Source organism: Canis lupus, chromosome 21, assembly GCF_048164855.1.
Source record: "Canis lupus baileyi chromosome 21, mCanLup2.hap1, whole genome shotgun sequence".
Classification (NCBI taxonomy): Eukaryota; Metazoa; Chordata; class Mammalia; order Carnivora; family Canidae; genus Canis; species Canis lupus.
The window spans coordinates 30133600-30155580 of NC_132858.1; the positions used below are offsets into that span (position 1 = coordinate 30133600).

The 21981-nt window shown below is 59.5% G+C and overlaps 1 long non-coding RNA gene across 2 annotated transcripts; it reads right to left on the bottom strand.

Annotated features, from left to right (window-relative positions):
• Positions 1-10809: 10809 nt before the first annotated feature.
• Positions 10810-21977, bottom strand: LOC140612932 (uncharacterized). Of its 2 annotated transcripts, none has more exons than XR_012014055.1 (3): positions 21525-21977; positions 12120-12210; positions 10810-10982 (listed from the first exon to the last, which is right to left on the bottom strand). It is a non-coding gene; the product is annotated as an uncharacterized lncRNA (long non-coding RNA). The 2 variants fall into 2 exon arrangements; XR_012014054.1 differs by lacking the exon at positions 21525-21977 and adding an exon at positions 14894-16457.
• Between the last annotated feature and the right edge of the window lie 4 nt (positions 21978-21981).

A 21981-nucleotide genomic window follows, 5' to 3' on the forward strand; every position in this document is an offset into this window, starting at 1 on the left:
CAGTGTAGTAAGTTTTTAACTGTCTTGTACCCTGATGTATCTCTAACCCCTGATACACGGTAGAGCAGAGAAAGCTGTTGAGGTGATTAATGAGTGGTGCTGGACTTCCTCATATGTTTCATATCTTGTGTCCTTATTTTTTTCTTAAAGATTTTATTTATTCATGACAGACAGAGAGGCAGAGGGAGAAGCAGGCTCCCTGGGGGAGGCTGATGCGGTACTCGATCCCAGGACCCCGGGGTCACACCCTGGGCCAAAGGCAGCGCTCAACTGCTGAGTCACCCAGGTGTCCCTTGTGTCTTTATTCAGCAGGAATTAACATCTGAGGTAATCCCACAAGCACCTGGGGCTGAGGACACTGCCCTATAAAGGAAGTTTTTGAGCCGGTCTCTCCTGGGATCTCTACAAGGTCCAACACACCCTCCTGTCGCTTTCTGAGGGGTTTCCACAGTGATTTCGGGCCCTACCGTCCCACAGGTAGGCGGCTGAGGGGTCCTGATATTTAACCTGGGGGACAGGGCCTCGTCTCCCACTCCCAGCCCTCTATGGAACCGAACAGCACTGCATCTTGGCCTGAAGGCCTCAGGCTTTGTGAGCTGCCGTGTGACAGGTGGAGGGTGGGGGCCCCCGGGCATGCTCCACGGCTCCCAGGGCGAGGAGGGGGAGATAGCAGCTCTGTACTGCAGGTGACCACTCCCCAAGGAAATCCGGGGGCTTCCCCGGGGAACAGGACCCTGGCGGGAGCCGCACATCTACCAACACACAGGAGTTCTGTTCTTCCCAAGGGCTCAGCGGGGGGGAAGCTTCCAGGCGCACTGGCTTGGAGCAGGCTCCCATTTCGTGCAGAGTTCACATCCTCCAGGGAAGGCAGGCCCTCCCCGCTCGTATGCGGGCCTGTCCGGGAGCCGGTGTCCCAAGGTGCCCAGCCCCTTCAGGGAGGTACCGCTTCCCACTGGAAAGAGGCGCTGACCCTTCGGGAGGAGGGCCCAGCACCGCCTTCCCGCGCACCGTCGTAGAAATGGGGGAGAGCCTGGGGCCTCTGCGGGCATGTCCAGGAAGCCAGAGGCCCCCCCATCCTCCGTCGGCAGAACCGGGAGGCCCGGGCCCCAGGGGTCAGGCACCAGGCCGGCTTCCACCCGTTACCCTCCAAGTCCTGCAGGTGGCAGCTGGACATCAGGCTGAGGACCAACCGAGGTGAGCAGAGCGCATTGGGGCGGTCACCGACCACCATCCAGGGCACCCCGCTGCAGGGGAGGGGAGGGGAGAGGAGGGCCGCCGAGCCTCTACCCCCTCTTACCTGGCGCATCCCAAGGGCCTCAAGTGCAAGGTCATGGCACCGAGACAGGTGCCCCCTGGGGGCCCCGAGTGGATGGGCCGCTGGGCCCTGGGCTCCGCTTGCCGTGTCCTTTCTGGGGACCCTTCCTGGGCCGGGGAGCCGTGCGCAGTGGCACAGGCCTGGGCAGGTGCCCGCTGGTATCACTATCTGCAGGCCTGGGGCTGCCACTGCTCCCATGGGCCCCTCCCGGCGGCAACGTTCGCGACCTTGTCTCTCGCGCGCACATGCACCTGGATCATCCCCTGGACATGGGGCTCCCAGGAACCGGGGTGCCCCAGTGCACAGGCAGGTGGGCACCGGGTGGACGGAGGGGGCCGTCGCCCACGGAAAGCGGGTCACAGCGCCCAGGCCCAGGCGGGCAGCCTGGAGCCGCAGCACCACGGCCTCACCTGTACCGGCAGCAACCCCCCCCACGGGCCTTACCTGTGCCTGCATCACCCCACCCCCCCAAGGCAGCCTGCGGAGGCCGCAGAAGAGCAGAGGGCACCAGGGAAGAGTGTCCATCAGCCAAGGCCCTGGTCCCCTCCCCGGGGACAGATGGCCCCAAGAGCAGGTCCCCCTCCCTGGGACACCTCTTCCCAGACTCAGCCAAGAGCCCCAGGAGGCCTCCCGGGGCCTCTGTCATCAAGAGGCAGAGGAGGGGACACAGGCCACGGGGTCACCTTGCCGACATCGCTCCGCCCGCATCCCCGGGGTAGGGGTGGCCCAGGACCTGGCTGGGCCGCCTCGGATCACCGGATCACCGCCGCAGGGCCCCTGCTGCTGGCCCGGCCTGGGGGTATTCCACTAGCACTCGGTCATCTCCGGCTGCTCCATCCTTGCTGGCGAAGCAGAGCTGGAGGCTGCAGCCCACGCCCATGCCCGCGCCCTTCAGCGTCTGGTGGACTGGCTCCGGGCGAGGACCAGGCTGTGCTGCCAGCCCAGGGAGGCTGTCAGCGCCCTGGCTCCCCACTTCCGTTGGCCGTCCGCACCCCGGCTGCCTGGGCCCAGCCGCACACGGAAGAGGGCTCTTACCAAAAAGGCACGCAGCCCAAAACGTGAACCGTCGGGGGCAGGACCCAATGTGGGTTCGGCCTGGCTCCACCGTGACTGCCTCCGAGCCCAGGCGACAGTCCGTACTGCTCACCGCCAGCCCGGCCCGGTCAGCTCGTCCTGCAGCCAAGCCTGCAGCGGTCAGCAGGAGCTTGCACACAGCAGGTGCCCTGTAAGTACGCCGGGGGGCGGGGGGGGGGGGGATAGTTCGTGGAAGTCAGGAAATAGACGGAGTCTGAGGCCAAAGTATTTCCCAGCGGGTCCGCAGACTCCGTTCACCCGGTGGCGGTTCCTTCCATCCTGACCACAGACAGGAAAATAGGCCAGGACTCAGCGACAAGCAGCACCTGTCCCCTGTCCCCGACCCGCGGCCTAAGAGCCGGCGCCCCTGCCCCCTGACCCGCGGCCTGAGGGCTGGCAGCAGGAAGGACGAGGGGAGACTCCCGCCGGGCCTCTGGGCCTCTCGCTCACACAACAGCGCCCAGACCAGGGCCAGTTGCTAGGAGAGCCGCAAGGTAGTGAGTGCCCCACACAACACTTGGAAAACGAGTTCGGAGCCAGGCGCGCTGGCGTCAGCTCGCAGGAGCCCGCAGGAACCGGTTGGCGTCATTCTCATTTATTCTTAAGAACTGTGACGATTGTTAACATCACCTCCCAACTTCATCTTCAGGGACGTCACTTTGGGAGCTTAAACTTGGCCGTGTCGGGACTGCTGAAACCACGGAACCAGCAAACACTTTAAATCAGGCCTTTTTTTCTTTTCTGAGAGCCCGTTTACCAGCAAGCTGCTGGTGGTCCCCATCTCATCCTCAGTGACTTAGCTGTTGGGCTCCTGCAGGTATATCTTAGGGTTGGAGAACAATGGCAGATTGTGTAATGGAAATCACACTGTGATTACAATTGCAGGTGTTATTCTAGATCTGGTGTCTCCATTGTACCATATCCAGCCAACTTCTGATGCCTAACATGGTTAGAGGAGTGGATGGATGGATGGATGGATGGATGGATGGATGAATGGATGGATGGATGGATGGATGGTTAGATGTTTGGTTGGACAGATGGAGGGATGGACAGAGAGACGGATGGATGGTTGGATGGACGGTTGGATGGACAGATGGATGGGTGGATGGATAGATGGACGGTTAGATGGATGGACGGTTGGATGGATGGATGGTTGGATGGACAGACGGATGGACGGTTGGATGGATGGATGGACAGTTGGATGGATGGATGGTTGGATGGGTGGACAGTTGGATGGATGGACGAATGGATGGATGGATGGATGGATGGATGGACGGACGGATGGGCGGATGGATGGGCGGATGGATGGATGATGGTTGGATGGATGGACGGTTGGACGGATGGGTGGACGGGTGGATGGTTGGATGGTGGTTGGATGGACGGATGGATGGATGGATGGATGGATGATGGTTGGATGGACGGATGGCTGGATGGATGGACAGTTGGATGGATGGTTGGATGGGTGGACAGTTGGATGGATGGATGGATGGACGGATGGATAGACAGTGGATGGATGGATGGATAGATGGATGGGCGGATGGATGGATGATGGTTGGATGGATGGACAGTTGGACGGATGGGTGGATGGTTGGATGGATGGGTGGATGGTTGGATGGATGGTTGGATGGACGGATGGACGAACAGACAGACGGATGGATGATGGTTGGATGGACGGATGGTTGGATGGATGGATGGACGGTTGGATGGATGGGTGGATGGTTGGATGGACAGACGGATGGATGGATGGATGGATGCAGGATGAAAGCATGTTATTCACAATAGCTAAGATACAGAAACAACCTAAACGTCTGACTAGAGATGAATGGTTAAAGAAAAGGTGGGACACACAATGGAATATTATTCAGCCATAAAAGAAGGAAATCCTAAAAGGAAGGAAATCCTGCCATCTGTGACAACATGGAGGAACCCGGAGGGCATCGTGCTAAATGAAATACTGCAGACACAGAAAGACAAATTCCGCAATTATATGTGGAATCTAAAACCGTCAAAATCGTAGAGGCAGAGAGTAGAGCGGTGGGTGCCAGGAGCTGGGGGGCAGTGGGCTTATAAGAAGATGTTGGTCAAAGGGTACAAAGTTTCAATCGTACAGGATACATAAGTTCCGGAGAGGCCAAGGCCGGCATGATACATGGTATCGCATACCTGAGGTTTGCTAAGAGAGCAGAGGTGAAGTGTGCTCACAAAAAAGAAAGGAGAATCCTAGTTCTGTGAGGGGACGGATATGTTCATCAGCTTGATCGTGATGATCACTTTATAACGTCTATATATGGCAAAACACCGAACTGAACACCTTACGTATATAGAATTCTTACGCCACCTATACCCCGGTAGAGCTGAAGGAAAGAGAATTACTACCAAGGCTAAGGTAGTCGCTTCCGGCCTCCTCCCGGCCGAGTAGCCTGCTGTCCCCGGGGCTGACTGCCCACAACCGTCACGAGTATTATTACTGAATGTACCACCTTCCCTCTGGTGGGCTGTGAATACACTCGGTACCGAAGCACTTGGAAATTCCTGTAACTACAACCGAAGTCTCAGTGGTATGGGATCGACTGAGACCTACATCAGCTATGGAACGACAGCGTAGCCCCACGTACGCCCGGGTCACCAGGTGCTGGGATAATCGCACGAAGCCGCATGTGTGAAAGAGCGCTGTGGTCGCGGGGCCCGCCTCAGAAGGTGGACGGCATAGGTAGCGTCTCGGCTGTTTCCAGATTCAAGACTAAAATGCAGATTCTTGGCAGTTACCCATCATTCAAGGATGAAAGTCTGTGACTACCTGTTAGCTTTGTCGGAATCGGCACTTCTGGGTTGGGCATAAATCTGATTCCAACTAGATAAACTGACGGATGGAGGGGATGGGAGGGTGAGTGGGTTGATGGGAGGATGAGGCTGAGGCTGCAGCGTGGAAGGGGAGTGTGCCTTCCTCTACGGCGGGGCGTGGAAACCCAAGACCTCACAGACGCCTTGGATCCATCCCTGGAGCCTCGGCCCGGGGTCTGGCCCGCCGTCACTCCGACTGTTCTGGAAGCTCCCAGTTAGCCCCCTTCTGCTCTGGCCGGCTCACCCCTCACGGCCCCAGAGCTGGAGCACCTTTTACATCCCGGGGGAGGACACCCTGGACAGCAGCCCCGAGGTGGCTCTCGGGTCCCCCGGCCGCCCCCACAGCCCCACAAGCCTTTCCGAGGGGCGCTCCCCTTGCACTGGCCCCAGCCTTGCGGTCCCCCACCACCCTTCTCCCTGCCGTACCCCTGGCCTCTCCCGCTCGTCACTGTTCCCTCGCCTGGATGCCGCGAGGCCTTTCCCATGGAGAAGCCCTGGCCGGCCCGTCCTCGGGCCCTGCAGCTGAGGTCTCCCGGCCGGCGAGCTTCCCGAGTCCCGGGCACGTCCTCCGCCCCGGCCCCACCCGGCCCGTGGCTCCCGGCCCAAGCTCCTGAGCCTTCGCTGCACCCACTCTGTGAAGCGGACCGCGGGAAGGGACCCCAGTGCCCCCAGACCGCCTCAGCCGGTGTGTCTTTCCCGTTCCTTTTCTACCCTGGTCTCCCAGAGGCCGGCAAGTTACCACTGTCCCCTACGATATTGTGACTCTGTCCCGCGTGACCCCACGACCACACCTTCGCCGCACCCCTCTCTGGGACCATCAGCTCGGTCTTGCACCGCCGCCTCTGGAGGCTCCTCCTTTGGTGCACATGGACGAGCTCCTTTCCTCAAGGCTTTTTGTGAGCCTTACGTTCTTTCCCACTCAAAGTCTGTACGAGGTCACTCCATCCAAGCGCAAGGCGTCAACCACTGCCAGTCCCGGACCCGACTGGAGCCTGGCCCTCGCCCCTGACTTCCAGGGTGCACAGACGGTCCTTTCCACCCCGTACTCCTGCCGGGCTCTTACAGACGTCTCCACCTCAACATGTCCAAACAGAATTAATCTTCTCCGACATCCACTCTTCCTCCCCAAGTCCCTGTCCTACGAACGTCACTAAGGTCCACTCACACCCTGAACCCCACTCTCTGGGAGTCATCCTAAATTCCCCACTCCCCTTGTCCCTCACAAATTGTCACTAATAGACTTGAATTCTCCCCCTAGTTCTCTACGTGATGGTTCCTCCCTCTCGCTCCACTGCCCTGGGCAGCCCTCGGCAACCTCTCCCTCTCCCTCTCCCTCTCCCTCTCCCTCTCTCTCTCTCTCTCCCTCTCTCTCTCCTTCTCTCTCTCATTTCTGCCTCTGCCCATTCACTAGTCTTTCTGGCTCCTTCGCGATTGCCTCAACCCATTCTCCACACAAAAGCCAAATCTAATCGTATCCCCCTCCCTTAAATCCCCTGGATGGGGTCCACGCATGCTGGGCACAGCCTCCAGGATGAAGTCCACACTCTTCATCCTAGACCTCAGAGCCTTCGCTGTCCCACCCCTCTAGCCTCCTCTCCCCCCACTGACCCGGAAGCTTCGGTCTCACGAGCATGCCAGCACGCCGCATTCACTCACCCCGCGATGGCATCCTTATAAAAAGGGAAAATTTAGACACAGAGACAGGTGTGACTAGAAGGAAGACAGCGTAGAGACAGGCCAGAGATGGCCATCCACAGGCCGAGCGGGGAGGCCGGGGACAGATTCTCCCTCACGGCCCTCAGGAGACACCAAGTGTGCCAACCCTTTGGTTTTGGACTCCTGACCTCCAGAACCGTGAGACAAATCTCCCATGTCCCAGCCACCAGTCCGCGACACTCGAAGACGGCAAGCCCGCACACTACTGCAGTATTGCCCATACCTGTTGAGCCCTCCTTCCTCGGGATCTGTAGCCGTAAGCTGCTTTCCTGAAGTCCGTAAGCTTGGCTTTTCTAGCATGTCTCCTCGGCTCTCCCTACCTGTGTCTGTCCCGTTCTCTCCCCACTCTCCCTCTCCTCTCTCACACACACCGTGAAATCGCATGTCTCTCTCTCTCTCTTAGGAATTCCCCCTTTTGCTCCAGACACTTCCACCTCCCAACAAGTTCTGTCTTGTGGGTCAGACTTAGGCCCCAAGGGAGCTCCCCTCACTGCTTTCTCATCTTTCTGAAAGGGAGAATCAGGTCAGGAATGTCATCCGCCAGACAGGGCACCCAGCTGTCATGCCCATGAGCCCATTTGGCCTCGCGCCCCCACGCTGGCTGCAGAAGCCCCTGGATAAGGGGCGCCTCCCAACACCGTCAGCCAAATCAGAGGCCAGGGCTCCCCACAGCACCATCACTTGATTCTCCTTTCATCCCCACCTGTGCTCCCCACGGTACGGCCACCAAGCTTGTAGGACATCAAATCATGCTACTCCTCTCAAAACTCGCTAAAGCCTCCCCGTTGCGCGTAAAGCCAGTTTCCACACGTGTGGGGGGCTTTCCCAGATTTCCTGAACATCCATAAAAACCTTCCAGCCTCAGAATCTTTAGGCACACCCTTCCTCTGCTTACAGCGCTCCTCCCCCCCCCCCTTGACCTTTGCTTGGTTGAGCTTAGTGTCACCTCCACAAAGGAAGTTGCTCCATATTAGCCTCCTTGAAGAAACTTGGGAGTCGCCTTGCCAAGGATCTGTCACAGTTTCTGCCTACGTACTTATATTTGTAGCTATGTGATTAACGTCTTTCTCCCCCATTACACTGAAAACACCGGCAGAGCCGGACATTTGCCCACTGACTCCTCAGTTGTAGTAGTGAGTGGCACACAGCGGGTACTCAACAAGTATTCCTTCACATGAATGAATGACCTGAGTCCTACTGCTGGGCCCATTGCAATGGGTCCAACTTATTTACGTGAAGGGCATCCTCACCATCACAGAACTCATGTCGTACACGTCACCCAGTCAAGCCTCGGGGATGGCTTTGAGCGTGTAATGGCCTCACGTTACAATCCCAACTTGATGTCATGTATCGGATCATTGTACTGGTCAGGGTCCCAGGAGGAAGTGGCCAGTGCTCTCAGATGGCGTGATGGAGAGTGAAGAGCCTGGCTGGCTGCCGTGAGCACGGTTAGGGGGAGCCAGCGAAGAATGGGGCCTGCTGGGCGTCTCTTACCACCGCAAGCTCCGGAAGAAGCGGACTCTTCTTCGTTGTTGACTGAAATACCGAAGCATCACCGACACGCTCCTCCTACCCGACTGAGGTGGGCTGAGCCACGCGACGGCCAGTCTGGGGTCACAGCATCACCGCGTAGCCGAGGACTTCGCTCCTCTCTTCTCCACTGAGGCCGGGCTCCTCCAGTTTCCAGTTTCCACGGCAGATGGATATTTTCCCTCCCTGTTCCTCTCAAATTTCAGTTTTGAGTTATGTTGACCAGGCAGCCGGTTTCCCCGCCGGGCACATTGTCACGATCACCACGATCGCGCTGTCCTTGGGAGAAAGTCCGTTTTATCACGGAAGCCTTGGTTCAGGAAATCCAGTTCTGGTTTTTACCACTGGCTCCCCGTTGCCCGTGCCTTGATTTCCCTGTCGGGGCTACTGCGCCAGAGCAGGGCGAGGCAGGCACTGTTTGGGGTCGCCCCTGAGCCCCCCCTTTCCTGCAGCCTCTGAGGGCCCAGCGGGCGGTGGCTGTGGGCATTCCGCAGCCGGTTGGTTGGGTCTCCAGGGCTCCAAGGATGCCGGCCCCTGGGGCTTCCATCTCCAGCGCCCGGGCCAGTGCTCCTTGCTCCGGGGAGCAGGGCCCCTCGTTTGCCGCTATGTGTGCGTCCCCCCCCACCCCAGGGACTCCGGCCTTCCATAGCCCTGTCCTCCTGCCTGGCTGCACCGTGCACCCTGCTCCCACCTGACCTTCGTGTTCGGTGCCTTAGGCCTCAGGCCCACAGCGGGGACACCTGCGGCCTCAGCCCTTAGCCTCAGCCCACACCTGGGACACCTGCGGCCGCCCGAGCCTCCTGCGCCCCTGACCTTTAACGCTTCTTCTGAGCACCTGCATGAGCTCTGGGCTCCAGGAAGCTCCAGCAAGTCCCTGAGCACCCAGGCCGCCTCTCCCGCGGCTCTGCAGCCGTGCCCCATCTCCCTTCCCTCACTGGGCCTGGGGTCGCCTCTCCCAGGACCCCGTCTCACCCCGCTGCGGCCTAGGAGCCCCCAGCGCGCCCCCCGCGGGGCAGTGCAGGCGACGGGCAGGGCCCCACAGCCCCGACGGCGGCCACCACCCGCCCCTGTTCTCCCTTCCAAAGCAATGGCCCAGCCGCCGCGTCCCCACCAACACTGCATCTGTCTCCACTTCTAAACCCGAGGGGGCTTGGGTTGAGGTTCCCGAAGCCCAGGAGCGCCTGGGGGCTCAGGGGGCCTGCAAGCCCGCAGCAGCCTCAGCAACCCTGGGCCACAGTCCCCCAGAGGCCTGGTCCCCAGGAGCCACCTGCCCCCCGGAACTGCAGGGGCTCAGGCCTGGGGCTCAGAGGAAGCCCTGCACGACGGTGAAGACGCGCTCCTGGGTCCTGGGGCTTGGCCAGGGCGCCGCAGACAGCCTCCTGCGCGGCTGGACTGGAACAGCTCCATCACTGAGCTGCCAACAGGGAGCGGCTTGTTTGCCCGAGTCCCTCGGGTGGGGCAGTATTGTACAGGGAGACAGGGGACAGGGGGAGAATAGGGCCCCCGACACAAGGAGCTTGGCCAGAACCACTGTCAGAGTGGAAAGCACGAAAACCATTTGTCGTTTCTTTCAAAACACGTTGACTGCATCCTAGTGACGTGTCCTGGGGACACATCAGTGTTAAGACACACAGCCCTTGTCATCTGGACCGGGAGTCTAGCAGGAAGACAGTGCCCCAAAGACCCAGCTGCTGGTTCTGGTTTCCAGCTCTGAGTGCCTGCTCTGTTTCTGCATCCGTAAGATGGAAGCACCAGGGTTTTTATTGACTTACGGAACAATGAGAAGAGCTGGACATTTATCATTTAATTTGAACTAAAATATATCAGGGCCAGGGGGATCCCTGGGTGGTGCAGCGGTTTAGCACTGCCTTCAGCCCAGGGCCTGATCCTGGAGACCCGGGATCGAGTCCCACATCGGGCTCCCTGCATGGAGCCTGCTTCTCCCTCTGCCTGTGTCTCTGCCTCTCCGTGTCTCTCATGAATAAATAAATAAAAATTTTAAAAAATATACAACAGGGCCATAAACACCCCAAAGTACTGACAACAGGGACTCCAATAGATGGCTCTGCACCAATGTTCACAGCGGTGTTATTCACCACGGCCAAGGGGGGAAGCAACCCAAGCGTCCACCAACAGGTGCATGGGTAAACCGAATGTACGTAGGTACAACGAAATATTATTTAGCTATAAAAAGGAATAAAATTCTGATACCTGCCACCACACAGATGAACTCTGAAGACATTATGCTAAATGAAAAATAAGTCCAACATAAAAGGACAAATATTACATGGCTTTTTTAAAAAAAGATTTTATTTATTTATTCATGAGAGACAGAGAGAGAGAGAGAGAGAGGCAGAGACACAGGCAGAGGGAGAAGCAGGCTCCATGCAGGGAGCCCGACGCGGGACTCGATCCCGGGACCCCGGGTCACGGCCTGGGCTGAAGGTGGTGCTAAACCACGGAGCCACCTGGGGGTCCCCTGCAAGGCTCCTCTTCCCTGAAGTTCCTAGAATAGAAAACTCATAGCAACAGACAGTAGCCCGGAGGGGCTGGAAGGCAGGGGAAGTGCAGAGTTACTGTTTAATGGGGTTTAATGGGTACGGAGTTTGCTTGGTATGAAAAGGTTTTGGAAATGGATGGTGGCAATGGTTGCACAACATCATAAATGTTCTTAATACCACTGAATCGTACATTAGATGATAAACGTGTATCTTACCACAAAAAAACTCAAATGTCGATGTGGTACTGTGATTGACAATAAGAGAGCTGTATTTGGACTTTCGGCACAGAGTTCCTAAAACCCTTGGAATTTCTTCAGTGATAAAAAGAATAAATGTCAAAGGAGCACTGGTATCCCTACCAGGCCCCCTAGAAGCCCCCGTGAGCTTGCTACTGAGGTGACTCGGGGAGGGCCCCTCGGGGCGAGGCCGGACGGCCAGGGGAGCCGACGTGCATGCAGAGGCTTGGAACGGACCCTCGACCTGACTTCTGGGGACTTTGCGGGGCTGGAGTTTGGGTTAATCCCTGGGGCCAATGACTGAATCAACTGTGCCTGTGTAATGAAGCCGCCCCCCCAAAAAAAATATACCCCCAAGGTATGGGGTTCCCATCGCACGCTCGCCCTTAAGGCACCGTCTGGGGTGGGGGGACACTGCCTCCGGCCCGTGAGCCAACAGGCAGGGCTGTTCGAGCTGGAGGGTCGGCGGCACAGGGGACCTGGACTTGCCCGGCCTGCGACGGAGCCTTCACCCGTGGGGCCGGGCTGCCTGAGGCTCGCGGGGGCCAGGAGCGAGAGCTGCTCGGCGGACAGTGAGGAGGGGACACCGACGCCTTCCCTCAGCCCGTCACAGAGGAGCCCCGAGCCCAGGTCCACTTTCGGGGCTCCTAGTGCGAATCCCCGGGCTCAGCGAGGCGTGGGCGGGCCTGTTTAAGGGATGGTGTGTGCTGCGGTGGGAACCGCGCCACACAGTCCAGCAGTAGGACAGGGTCACCGGGGTCGGCCCCTCCCAAAGGTGACAGCCTTCCGTCTGTCCTCCCCTGCGAACCTTCGGCCGCAGGTGCCGTAAATTCAAAAATACACAGGAGCCCAGGGAGTTCCATAAGTGCGAGAGGAGGGCCCGGACGGAGGCGGTGGCCTGCGTACCTGCAAAGCGGGCTCCTTAAGGGAGTAGCCACAGCTCAGCTCCACGACTCCCACACAGGACTGGAGGCTCAGGTTGCCAGACCTTCCAACTCTGCAAACCAAACCAAAAACAAAAACAAAAAAATCTAAATTGTTCAGCAAAAATCTCCTAATCTGTTGGCAACTCATTTAAGAACTACTTTGCGACCCAAATGAAACACCTTTGCAGTGAGATCCAGTCCCTGGACTAACCATTTACAACGTCTGTTCTTCAAATTCTAGAATTTCCTATGCCACAAGTCTGGCCGGGCATTCAGGATTTGCCTGCCTGCTTCTGATGGCAGAGGAGCCCATTACTTAACTAATTTTTTTTTTTGATAAATTCTAGTTGCTAGGAAGATCTTAAATACTAATCCACCCCCTTATACCCATCTCTGTGTGTTCCTACAAGTGCCCATATCCCCTCACCACCTTAGACAAGAGAAGAGCTACACCCCCCACCCCCAGCGTGGTCAGTGCCACGTTCCTCCCTGGGGTCTGGGTTGAAGACAATGGCCAAGTCTTACATCGCTAAGGAAGGATAATAATAGGTAACACTTGCTGAGCGTGTATGTGCCAGGCACTATTCCAAGCCCCCCACGTATGAACTCATCCCTCGAGAGAACTCTGTGAGACACGTGCTACTATAGTCACACTTGGCATACGAGGAGACTGAGGACAGGAGAGCCTGAGGACGTGTCCAAGGTCACACACCCAGTAAGTAGAACAACTGGAACTGGAACCCAGACAGCCTGGCTCCAAAGGCAATGTTCAGGGTACCGCGCGTGCCTATGGGGACGATCATACTCATTCTGTGATTCTTTGTAAATGTGAAATAAGAGAAAACAATACCAGCTCTTTTTTCTGGGACCACAGAACAAATAGGTTTCCATAAAAGCAACATGAGAAATGGATTTCACTCTATGCAAAGATGTGAAAGATGAGAAAGGAGAAAGGATGGCCTTTAACCACGGAGACTAGAGTTAGATACTGAGCAGAACTTCCTGCCATTGAGGGCTTTGAGCCCGTGGAATAGAGAATAAAAAGTTGTGCTTTCTTTCTTAGACAAATGTATGTTTTCCAAAGAAAGGATGAAGACTAATGTTTCTGGAATTGTTCTCACACCTGAAGCTGTGCAGAGGCAACGAGAAGTGTTATAAACAACTGTGGAGACTAGGAAACTTGCACGCTTGCAGTTCCTATTCCGCATGGCTTCCCTCAGGGAGGACAGAACAGTGGTCTTCTTGGCGTATGAGCCCAGGGTCCCATGCCTGATGGATCCCAAAATGAGGGCGTGGGAAACAGGGAGATCAAAGATTCACGGATCAAATCCTGGGTCCACAAATCAACTCCCTAGGTCAGAAATTAACGTAAGGTATCCGGAATCTGGATATTTTAGAATGTGAACGTGCTCGAGAGGTAATCTCTCCGTACCCAGTCTTCCATACCCAGCAAGAACAACTTCTGCGATATTCCCTACAGGTGGGCATGCACCTGTTGTGGATACACACCAGCCACAGCTCTTGGATCAGCCCTCACAGGTTCAAAAATGGGGGGAGGGAATCAGATAGTTTAGAAAAATCTGGAGGATGGGGATCCCTGGGTGGCGCAGCGGTTTGGCGCCTGCCTTTGGCCCAGGGCGCGATCCTGGAGACCCGGGATCGAATCCCACGTCGGGCTCCCGGTGCATGGAGCCTGCTTCTCCCTCTGCCTGTGTCTCTGCCTCTCTCTCTCTCTCTCTCTCTCTGTGACTATCATAAATGAATAAAAATTAAAAAAAAAAAAAAAGAAAAATCTGGAGGAAATCTGAAGGCGAGGACTAGGAGAATGGGAAGTTAGAGGAAAGCACTTGATACGTGATTTTTTCCCAGCAGAACCTTTTCATGCATGTTCACATGGGCATGGGACGATTGTGACTAAGGCCATACAGATGGAATTTTGGAAATTTGGAGTGGCCCTAATTCTGTTGCTGATCTCGTTTTTTTTGTTGTTGTTGTTTTGTTTTGTTTTTTTTTGCGACACTAGAAGAGCTGGATTTTTTTTTTTTTTCAGTATATTTCTTTGCCCCATTGGTGTTGGACTTGGCCTAGTGACTTGTTTTGGCCAAAGGAACATAGGAGGAGCTAATAGCACGCCAGTTCTGAGCCAAGGTCTAACTACTACACACGGTTCCAGAATGTAATTTGGGCCCATTTTTTTTCCAGGAAGATACACCATATCAATCAGCACGTTTCTCCACCGACAATCCTTGAAACAGGGCCGGGCGGGGGAGGGGGGGGCAAGCCCCTAAAAAGAGATTCACACAGAGGAAGGGAGGGTAGGTGAAGAATACTGCCCTACTCTACGGAGATGTACGAGGAGGAAGTGCGCATGGCCGGTGACCGGCTTGCCCTGAATGCACCGCAAAGTGCTGTCAGAGACTGTGGCCTACGTGACCGCAGACCATCCCCTCCTGCCTGTCTGCCCACCGCCCGGCTGTAACGTGCTTTTGCTCTCAGCCTAAGCATCGCCAACCTGGGAGGCCGCGGCGGGTCGTGTGTTTGGCCCGTCTCTTCAGCGCTCCTCCCCACCGGCCTCCCCAAGCGGAAGATTGTAGTCTTGCTCCGTTTACTGGCAGCCTAATCACGACTTGCCTTGGCCAAAGAAGCGAGACTAGGACGGGGGACACTCTGGAGCGGAAACCACTACTTGTCTCTCCCATTTGTGTTCTCCTTCCGCCCCTGGGATCAGCCAGTCCCACAGGGCTGCACCTTTACCTGCGGTTCCAGAATGAAGCAGAACTGCAGGAGACCTTGGTGGTCCTCGCCTGTTGGAAGCTGCGGGCGATGCTGCAGGCCCCGGTCACCGAACTGCGCAGACGGTCCCCAGGGCAGGGGTCAGCAGCTTCTGCCCTTACCGCACCTCAGGAGCACCCTAGCCTCACTGCGGTATAATCAGTGGCCTCACTGCGGTATAATCATTCACTGTTGTTCCAGTGGCCCCCACACTACCCCCATAAGAGCTCATGTCACTTCAACTAGGTTTCCCCAGTGCTTTGCACGAAGCAGGTGTAGGGGTGAAGGGCAGGCTTCCCCCAAGGTGCCACTTTACTATGCAGAGTACTTCCAGCTGAAGACACAAAGGGCCTAAAGACTTAGGAAGAAACTTCGACCTTCCCCCACCGCCTGGAGGATTTCGGGAGGACCTGCTCTGCTCGCAGAAGAGAGCTATCACCCCGGATATAGGATATCCTAACACGACCTAGAAGGGCAGCCGGGAAGAACCTAGCCACGTCTGTTTCATCAAAGTCCATGTCCCACCGTTTCTGGAAGCTCAAGCAAACACTGGCTCAGCAAACATGTACTCTGTTTTGTTTTCCTGTGAATTGCACTCCTTCCCCTTGAGGCCCCAGGCCCCTACCCCGGTCTCCTTACTTCCAGGTGACACAGACGCCCCATTTTCCCTGTCTTGGAACCTCGTGTCTGTGTGGACGCCCGAAGTGTACACAATTAAATGTGATTTCCCCCCATTCATCTGTCCCATGACAATTTGATTCTTAGACCAGGCAGAGGAACCTTAAAAAGTAGGAGAAAAATTTTCCTTCCCTACACCTAGGAACGGTGAGCCCCCCAAAATCACGAATGAACGAACACGTGGCCAAAGGATCCTAAAGCTCCGCCCCGTCCTTTCCTCCCCACGCAGCGAAGCCCTCTCCTGGGGCCTTTTGCACATAAGCCCCCCTTCCAGCAGGTATCAGGTCATGAAATCTAAGTCAAAGAAGTTGCTGTGCTATCCAGGGAAACGGGAAATCCGCGTAAGTCGGCCCGGAGAGTCACGGGCTTGCTGAAGAACGTCCTCACGTTTCCAATGTTAAACATGTTAAATGTTAAAAATGTTAAAAGCACCCAGATTCCAACATCCAGCGGGCACTGGCACAGGAGGGCCGGGGAGGCCCAACCGGCGGCTTAGACTTCCCGTGGGGGCCGATCCAGCTTGTCCGCGAGGCATTGGTGCGCAGCCTGTTGAGGTGTCCTGGAACCCGGGGTTCCCTAGGCCCAGGTCACGAGGCGGCCGCAGTGGCCTCGCTCCCAGGGACACTGCAGCCCAGGCCACTGGCACTTGGGAGACGGGCTGTCTTCGTCCGTCCGTCTGCGGGGCTGCACCGTCCACCGGGCTGGCAGAGGGCGCGGTGCTCTCTCCAGGGGGTCCACGCGCAGCCCGAGGGCGCCGACCCCGCCTCACTGAGCAGGACGCCTCCGCGGGGCAGGGGCCGCCTTCGGGAGCTCTGCGTCAGGGGCCCCGCGCCCCAGCGGCCGCACCGAGCCGGGCCTTGCTCCCGGGTACCAGGGGCAGCGAGAGCGTCCAAACCGCAAGAGCTTCCCGGGGGCGGGGGCGGCCGCACGTGCCCGGGGACCCACGGGGGGCGGGGGCGGGGGCGGGGGGGGGACACCGGGCTGCGGCGCTGGCTCGGCTCCCGCAGGCTCCTGTTTGTTTTTCCACTGCTGTTCCCGGAGCGTGCGCGACCAAGGGGCTGCGGGGCCAGCCGTGGGTCGCCCAGTCCCCTCCGCTGCCGGCGGGCGTGGGCGTGGGGGTGGGGGAGGCAGCCCAGGAGGACGGACGGGGCCCGCTTCACCCTCGGGGGGCAACCGGGTGCAGGACGGAGACAAAGAGCGTCCTGCTGGCGAGGACGGGCCCGGGGCGGGGGCGGGCAGGAGGGGAGCCCGCAGGCCCGGCCCCCACCCCCCGTGCGCGCTGCGCAACCTGCCGGCACGAAGCACAGTCACGAGCGGAGCCGGAGCAGCGGGGCGGGCGGGACGCGGCAGCGGAGGGGGAGGGGGGGCGCGTGGGCGGCCGGAGGGGCTCTCGGCACCCCCCCCCCCGTCTCCGAGCACCCGGGGCGGGGAGAGTGGGACGTACGGGAGCGGGGGCGCCGGGGCCGCTGTCGCGGGGGGGCCCCACCCCCGCGGGAGCTGGCTGGGGAGGCGGCGCGCGCGGCGGGGCGGGGCGGGGCGGGGCGGGGCCGGGCTCCTACGCAAGCGGCCGCGAGAGGGGATCCTGGGCGCAGGCCCCGCCCCCTCACGTGCCCGCGGCGCAGGGCCCCGTGCCGCCCGCGTGACCCGCCGCCCCCGCCCCCGCCGCCGCCGCGCGGTTTCCACGCGTGGGAGGGAGGCCGAGGCGGGACGGTCGGCGCCTGGAGGCACCTGCCCCCCCACCCCCCCGCCCCTGCACCCCGGCCCTGGGACCCCCGCCCTCGCCGCCCGGGGCTGCCGCCGAGCCTGGGGAGGCCTCGTGCGGGAGGCGCGGGTGGTGCAAGGCGGCCTCCCTCCTCCGCGCAGCGCCCCCGCCCACCCGCGACCCGGGGCCCCCCCCCCCCCCGACTACCCGCGACCCGGGCCCCACCCAGCGCCCTCGCCCACCCGCGTCCCGGGCCGCCCCAGCGCCCCCGCCCACCTGCGACCCGGGCGCCCCCCAGCGCCTCAGCTGCGGGGTGCACACAGGCCTGGGGGCGAGGAGGCGGCCCGGGGCACCCGAGCGGGTGTAGGGGCGTCCCCCGTGCTCCTCGAGAGGCGCAGGGGCCACCTGGGGGGGCGCTTGGTGGAAGGGGGGGCGCGGGGAGGGAACACCCCGGGGCGCTGGGGTCGCGCGCAGGCCAGGGTTGCTCGGGGTCGCCCACGGGCCGCTGTGCGAGGGTCGGGGAACCGGAGGCCGAGCCCAGGAGCGAGCAGCGCCCAAGGCACTGTGGCCACTGCGGCCCTCGGCCCTCGGGGCCTGACGCTCCCTGCAGAGCCGGGCCTGCCCCCCCCGCCCCCCCCCCCCGCCCCCGGAGCGCGCCCTCCTCCCTCGCTCTGTCCGCCAGCTCGTCCTTGAGGACGCAGATCTGTGCCAGCTCGGCCCGCGGCCTGATGTCGTTTGCGGCCCAGTTGCCACCGCACCGGGTACCCCGCCTGAGCTGCCCACGTTCCCCGCCCCTAGGGGACCCGGGCAGCCCCGCTGCCCCCCTTGACCCTTCCCGTCCTCCACGGAGCCCCAACAGCGACTCTTTCAAAACCTGTATCAGACCGTGTCTCCTTCCAGCACAAACCCCTCCAGGGGGTTTCCATCACATCCAGGGGCAGGTGAAGACCTACGGTGACATCTGTCATGACTCCTCGGGCCCTGTCATCCGGCCCCGTCGGCCTGTCCCGTGCTAGGCCGAGCCACCCTGGCTCTCCTCCTGCTTCTGGAACACGTCCCCTGTGCCCCGGAGCCTTTACCTGCCCGCCCTCTCAAGGGGTGCGGGCCCCGTAGGAGTCACCGGGGTCACTGCGCGTCGGGCCTCTGCTCGGAAGCCTGCAGGCACCCCGACTGCCTGGTCCCCCACAGGTGGTCCTCCCAGCCCCTCTTCCCTTCTTTCTTCTTAAGACCCATTACCATCGTCTGAGGCTCAGCACGTTTATTTGGTGACTGTCACGATCATGAGAAGGGAAGGTTCCTGAAGCCAGGAATAGGTGTCCTGCTCACTGACGAATGGCAGACCTGTCCCTCGCGCACTGGGTGCTCCGCCTGAGATGGGGGTGACCACAACGGCGCTGGCCAACCAGGGGGGCCGCACAGCAAGCACCGGGTTCTGCTCATTAGGCTCCCCGGCCGGCCCCTGCTGGCTGGCCCCGAGCCCAGGGTGCTCTTGGAGCGAGCCTCACCGTCTGCGGAGCATCTGTGACTGGTGTCCCGCTGCTAAGGTGACCACACGTGTTTGGAAGATGGCAGGAGACCGTCTCTATGCGGTCACCTTCAAGCGAGTGTCTGTTACAGAGCTCCCTGGAAGGCTCCCGGATCCCTGTTGCCCCCTACGTGGCGGTGACCCGCATTTTTTTGGACAAACTAGAACGAACGAAATAGCAAAGTGCGCTGCAAGTTGCAAGGTCAACTGCCTTTCAGTTTGTGCGCAGGCCCGTGTGTGTCTGTCCGTCTGTCTGCAGGTTGTGCTACAAAGTGAGTGTCTTATTGGTGGTCCTGGTTCAAAGCCTTTGGAAGTCCCGGGTGTCCCGTCGCCGGCTCTTCGTAGAACGCGTGCTCACTCTCGGTGACCGGCTGACACCTGCTGCGCTTGACGCCAGGCGCTGCGTCGGGCGTTCCCCGCGGACTGCTGCACCCGGTCCCTGTAACAACCCCAAGGGCCGGCGCTGCTTCATCCCCACTTTACAGAGGGGACCACTGAGGCTCGGAGCAGTCCGGCGACTTGGCCGCGGTGACAAGGCTGGTGCGCCGCTAACCTGCGGCTCCTCCCCGGGGCCCGTGAGGACCGCTCGCTCCGCAGCATCCCGGCCCGCTCGCCTTTAGTTTCGCGCAGCCCACGGGGAAAGCCCACCTTGCGCTGGGCACATGAGACGAGCCCCACTTACACGCATCCGCAGGCCTTCCCACGGCAGTGTGCGCGGGCGCCCCCGGGGCCGGTGCGGCATGTGGATTTAGGGTGTTGGCGGGTCGGGAGGCATCCACACACTCAAACACACACACTCACACAGGCTCACACTCGCCGCCTAGGGCTCTAGCCGTAGCTGTCCCGAGGGCCACCCCACAGGAGCTGGGGCTTTTAGAGGCAGTCCGCGGCCACAGACCACGCGTAGCCGGAAGGAGAGGGAGGTACAGGACTGGGACTGAACACCCTACTGCGTTCCCTCCTGTCCTCAGTTTCCCCGCCAGGGACCCCCCCCCCCCCCCCGCCATGGCCTAACCAGAGATCAGAGTCTTACAGTAATCCACAGAGGTCACCTTGGGGGCAGAGGGTCACAGTGAGTGGTTCTGGAGGGGCCAGGGGGCACCCCAGCTTCTCGTCCTCGGTGCGCAGCCCAGCAAGGACCTCCATGACCTCGAAAGGCCAAGTGTTGGCGCTGGCGCCGCTTGACAGCTCTGCGCAGGGCTTGCTCCTGGGCCCAGAGGACGGGCTCCGAGCCGCCAGCTGGGCCTGCACAGTCCCGGGTGGCGCCGCGAGCCCCTGCCTCGGCCCCCTATTCTCCAGGCTGGGGGCGGGGGTGCGGGGGGGAGGCCGGGCCAGGGCCAGAGCCGGCCACTCGTCCACCTGGGCGGCTGCAGCTGTGACAGCACTTGGGCATCTTGTGCGTGAGCTAGTCGTGGACGAGGGCAGCGGGTGTGTATACAGGCCGGGGAGTCCACCGTGTCGGCGAAAACCTACTCCTGCCAGGATTTTGCACACTTCAGAGCTGCCCCCCCGCCCCCCCCCCAGGAAGGAGGCAGCAGGCCGTGTGTGCGTGTGCAACCAGGAGGGTGGAGCGCAGCCTTGCGAAGGCATGTCCTTGCTGTGTACGCTGTCCCGGCCTTTGCAGGAGAACTCGGGGCTGCAGTTGTGGCTAAAATATGAATGAGTGTGGTCGTGTGCAGGTGCATGAATGACTGTGTGTTTCTGTGAATGAATGCATTTGAGATGAAGTGTGTATGGGAGCCCTCGCGAGCTGGGGTGGTGGCTTGCAGGTGCCTAGCGGCCTGGAAGCATCCAGCAATCAGTGTCTACACCACAGTCTCTAAGTGCTGGGCTGGGGGAGAAGGGGAACCCTGGATTTGCTCAAAGCACCGCCTTTTTGCTGCTGCTGCTGCTGCAACAGCATGAACCACGGGCTGTTGCCTTGTCTTCCCTGAACCCCCAGGAAAGGAAGGCGGGGAAGACAAGGGCACGTGGTCAGTCTGCTATTAGTTGAAGGTTCCTCCAGACACCACAAAGTGTCCTCAGATAAACTCTAGCCCCACAGCCTCCTGACCTGCCCTTAATGCTCCAAGGGGCTGATCGAGGGGCCGATGAGTCGCAGGCGGAGGGTGGTTCCCGGGTGACCCCGCATCCCTGCCCCCAGCCCAGCGTGGTAGGAGTGTGGTCTGGACATGCTTGAGGTTGACAACGTGTTACCCCCTTCTGTGTCAACCACACTGCAGGGAAAGGTCCTCAGTCTTGTAGGAAACCGTGATAAGCACAGAGGACTAATCACGAAATGGAAACCCCACGTGGTGGGTGTACCCCCCAAAATATGTAAGGCCCGCTCAGTTTAGGTCAAATGATTTGAATACGTCTTGGGCTCTCTCTGTCCCCCACCCAAGGCCCCCCACGTCCCTTGCCATCCGAGTGGCCTCCTCAGAGGGCCCTTGTGCACAATGGTCCTAAGTAGTCCCCTCATTAACAGTCTCAGCAGAGGCCCAAGACTGAATGGGTCAGAGAAACCAAATCCTCTTATTACCGAGAGGCCCAAGTGCAGCTCATTGGAGGAGAGTGGGTCAGAGAGAAAGGGTTGGGGAGCAAGAAATGTGGGGAACGAAGACTCTGCAAAACTATTGTAAACTACCTCCTCCGAGAACAGAAAAATCTAATATCCACACCCCCCCGCGCCGCGCCAAAGCTCTGCCGAGTCGCTAAGCCTCGCTCACCTCGCTTCCGTCGGGGCGGCCCCTCTCCAGTCACGTATGTGACCGTTCACAGGTGTGTACAAAACCGTGCGATGGGAGGCGGACGCGGGAGTGGCATGGTTGGCTCTGAGGAGAGCGCAGTCGTGCCCCATAAAAAAGGAGGTTTTTTAGTAAATGCAGAATCCTATAATGCAGTCACTGACCTCCGTGAAGCCCGCCCACGCCTCGTACCCCGGCTGTGGTGGGCCGTGGCTGGGTCCCCTCTGCCAAGCAGCCGCGGGAAGGACTGTCCCGGAGCCTTTGCCCGTGACCGTGCTGTCCCTGCCAAGTGTGGATGTGCTGGTGCTTTGTGTTTGTATGAATGGGGGTTGCATGTGCTGGTCAGAGGCCACGTGAGACACGTGGGGTGGGAATTATATCTTAAAAAGATGAATTGGAAAAAAAACGAAGCAGGGAAGTGTGAATGGCATAAATCTCT